The sequence below is a fragment of the Pinus tabuliformis genome, chromosome 6 (genome assembly GCF_031772625.1).
Source record: "Pinus tabuliformis cultivar Carrire ecotype Pingquan chromosome 6, CPIR1, whole genome shotgun sequence".
In the NCBI taxonomy this organism is placed as follows: Eukaryota; Viridiplantae; Streptophyta; class Pinopsida; order Pinales; family Pinaceae; genus Pinus; species Pinus tabuliformis.
Window position 1 is genome coordinate 826043324 of NC_142292.1, and position 4028 is coordinate 826047351.

Here is a 4028-nt window from a genome sequence, read left to right on the forward strand (position 1 = left end):
AGAACGAAAATAATTTGTTTATTTTCCTTACTTTTTTTAACTCAGGAAAAAGAAGAAAATAGTTGTCCATGTGCGAAACTGGAAGAGGGGGAAACTAATAGTGAACCAGTATGTAATATAAATTGAATTGTTCTGGAATCATTAGGACACCACAGACATAATATATCATCATAGAAATAATATATCATCATAGAAATATGGACAGAGCATGAAGGAAATATATTATATTGTTGTTAATACAGTCCCATTAACAACATCATATGAAATGAATGTATTATTAAAAAAGTCTGTTGAGTTAACATAGGCCTAAGGGCTTACATTCAGTCCTCACAAAATCGACCAATCAGCTAAACTCAATTACCAAAAATAGAGTGGAACTAGCCATGGAAGCATATTTCCAAATTACGAGAAAAGGTTGGTCATGAACCGACATGCGAATATAATAGAAAAGCGTAAACTGGGAAAATTTCAGTAGCAGCATAGGCAGTGGCCACATTTGGCCATGAGGGCTGTCAGTGTAAATGTTAAACCCTACTACTGGTAGTGAATGTAAACAAAAAGTTTTTTATAGAAATTTGTGGTCCCAATATTTGAGCAAGACGAAGAAGGTTCCACTGACCTGGAAAAGAATTTTAGGATGACATATACGTAATCGAGGAATGAGCCCTATTAATAGTGCATTTAAATTATAGGCTATTGAGATATGGGTACCTGTGTCAGAGAGCATACAAAAAAAACACAGTAAGAACAAAGTCCCCGAATGAAGAAGGGGTAAGGTCTAGTAATTAAATAAATCATTAAAGTAACTAAAATAAGAATTTGTAACCACGTTACCTGTTGGAAAATACAAGAAGAGGAGATAACGCTTGGAGTCGTCTTTGGACATGCCCAAAATAAGAAAAGAAAGGGTTATTATGAAAACCATGCACTAGGAAACTATTCTTATACGAAAACTATGGAGCCAAAGAATACAAATTGGTACCTGGGTGCCTGGCGTAAAGAAATTCTTGACCCATTTGCAAACACCAGCGATGAGGCCACACGAGCATGGGCCGCTAGTTGCATTCCCTTACAATTTATAGACACTGTGTAAATCACATCCATGGAAACCAGAACCCAAAGAATGGAACAGAAAAGATAATTGTCATTATAAAAATCTAAAGGGCTTAATGCAAAGCAAGTATAAACCAAAGGAAAATGAAATAACTGTAATATTTGTCGTTCTCAACCTTATGTCGCCATGGAGCCTACTAAGCAAATTGTGTGAACATGTAATCAAATATCCAGCGAAAGGGAGGGAATTTACTGTAAGCGGTTGAGTATGATAGAGAGAGATGTGGAGACGAAACCCTCTAATTGTCTAATACACCCTAGCATATAGGTTTACATTTATTAGTTGCAATTGGAGTTCTAGGTATGTTTGCTCCATGAATATTTGGTCAATTGTATGATAAGAAATGATGAAGGTAAGTGTTATGGCACTGAATGGCTAGGGTAAAAGATGCTCTCATGGGTTATAAATAGAGGAATGGTAAAAAGATTATGGTTAGCGTACTTAATTTTGAAACTAATCATAGTCCTACATTCCATTCCCCTTTCTACTCAAACGGATGTTCAACCACAGCAAGGACTACATGGGAATGCATGAAGTAGAAATGTTGAAACAGAGGAAAATGCTAGTTACCAAATAAAAATGGAGAAATTTAAATTTAGGGAGGAAAAACCCTCGAGTGAAACTAACCAATGGATATTTCGAACATTCAGTGAAGTGGGGGCAATTATCCTTCCCCTAGCCATCCGTGATAGGGTGTTAGGTGCTTGATCGTGCGACAGTGAAAGTGGAAAGGTAAATATTTTGCTAATAATGTGATTGGCAGGATCAACGGCCTTCCAACCCAAGACACAAAGCAGAGATCGACTTCTCCGCCGCCTGTCCCGCAATTACGTTCAGTTGTGGATGGATGAGATGAATTCAGACACAACAGATTACAAAAAACAGAGGCACATTTGAGATCAGTTGTGGATGGATGAGATGAATTCACAAAGAACAGATTACAAAAAACAGAGGCACATTTGAGATCAGTTCTGGATGGTTGAGATGAATTCAGGCAGAACAGATTACAAAAAACAGAGGCACATTTGAGATCAGTTCTGGATGGATGAGATGAATTCACACAGAACAGATTACAAAAAACAGAGGCACATTTGAGATCAGTTCTGGATGGATAAACGGAGCACTTTTAAGTTCAGTTGTGAAAGGATAGAGTCTCTACAGATTATACAAATAAAATCAGACGCATGTTTAAGTTCAGTTCTGGAAGGATAAATTCAGAACAAAATCGAAGCAGAAGCCACATCTGATGTTTAAGTTCAGTTCTTGATGAATAAATTCAAAACAAAACACAAAAAGAAACCACATCTGATTGGGAACACTATCAGAGCCAAGTTTCGATCTTGGGACCTGTGGGTTATGGGCCCACCACGCTTCCGCTGCGCCACTCTGATCACAGTTCTGTATTTCACCCTGCGCTCTGTTGGACTGCACGAGGATTAATGACGAAAAGATATCTATTGAGATTCGTAGCTGCAACAAATACTAATATCTCCGTTGTCGTCTAGTCCGGTTAGGATACCTGGTTTTCACCCAGGCGACCCGGGTTCAAATCCCGGCAACGGAAAAGATGTATTTCCTTATTTAAGAATCGGGATATTCTGTTTACAGAATCGTCACTCTCCTGTGAAGAAAGCATAGCAAATTTGTATTCGTCAATCTTACGTGAAGACCGCTCCTTATTTAAGAATGGGGATATTCTGTTTACAGAATCGTCACTTTTCTGTGAAGAAAGCATAGCAAATTTGTATTCGTCAATCTTACGTGAAGAACGCAGAGCAAATTTGTAATCATCACTCTTCTGTGTTCTTCAGAGCAAATTTGTAATCATCACTCTTTGTGAAGAAAACAGAAAATCTGAAAAAAGAATCCATATGGTATACTCATTTTTTTTGTGCGTTTACTTGCATTTAAGTTTCAATCAAGTGGGGGCAATTATTTACATCATCACACTTCTAATATCATCACACTTCCAATTTTTTTCCCTTTTTTTCAGAAGAAAAAGCACTATATAGATTATATGATGTATAAGAAAACATAGAGCCGTTATGTACAATATTCTTGAGGATCATATCCATGGATTCGCCCTCGAACTTGAGGGATGATAGAAAAGAGCATCATATTCATTTGGGGGCATTTAAACATAGCAAAAATTTTAGACTATCCGGCTGATCAGAAAGACTGAAGGATATAGTGTACCAAATATATTGTCCATATAGCAAAAACAGAATTTCTGCAAGCATTTATGTGTCGGGCATAGAGAAAGGCTGGATCTCGTATGCGCAGGAATCCATCATGATGACCAGATACCAAATACCGATTGGAGAGTGCAACCCTTTTTTTGACAGAACATCCGCTTGCTCATTTTGGTTGCGCTTAATATGAGCAATAGGGAAAGTGACAGAGTCCCATAGAGATCCAATCCTATTCAGCCATCCTGAAAGGATATCGTTTGATATTTTCTGCTTTCCATTCACGTGGTCTATAATAGTTTTCGAGTCCCCATATACATACATAGGACCAATATCCATGAAAGAGCAGAAGATGAGCAGTCCATGCAGGGCCATGGCCTCTGCCTTGTTATTAGAACCTTTACCACCATTCCAGAAAATAGAAAAATGGTGATCCTTTGAAAAAGCTATGAAAACTCCGCAAGCGCAAATGCCATCCTTTGCCGCACCGTCAAAGTGTGCTCTTGGATATAATAGCGGCAGTGGAGCAGAGGGAGCCATATGCTGAATTTTCTGCTGAGGCATGTTCTGAAGGAAGGAGAAATAATACGAGATAATCTTGTCTACAATACTTCCAAAGACCTCACTGCTGTTTTGAAAGATTTTATTGTTCCGCCATTTCCATATGAACCAAATAGTAATCATAGGAATGGAACGCTAGTCAGGTCTAAGAGCGCCCCACCATT

The 4028-nt window shown here is 38.2% G+C and overlaps 1 non-coding gene across 1 annotated transcript; it reads left to right on the forward strand.

The window, feature by feature from the left end:
• The first annotated feature begins 2604 nt into the window (after positions 1 to 2604).
• TRNAE-UUC (transfer RNA glutamic acid (anticodon UUC)) lies at positions 2605 to 2678 on the forward strand. Its single transcript has one exon. It is a non-coding gene; the product is annotated as a tRNA-Glu (tRNA).
• Positions 2679 to 4028: the final 1350 nt, after the last annotated feature.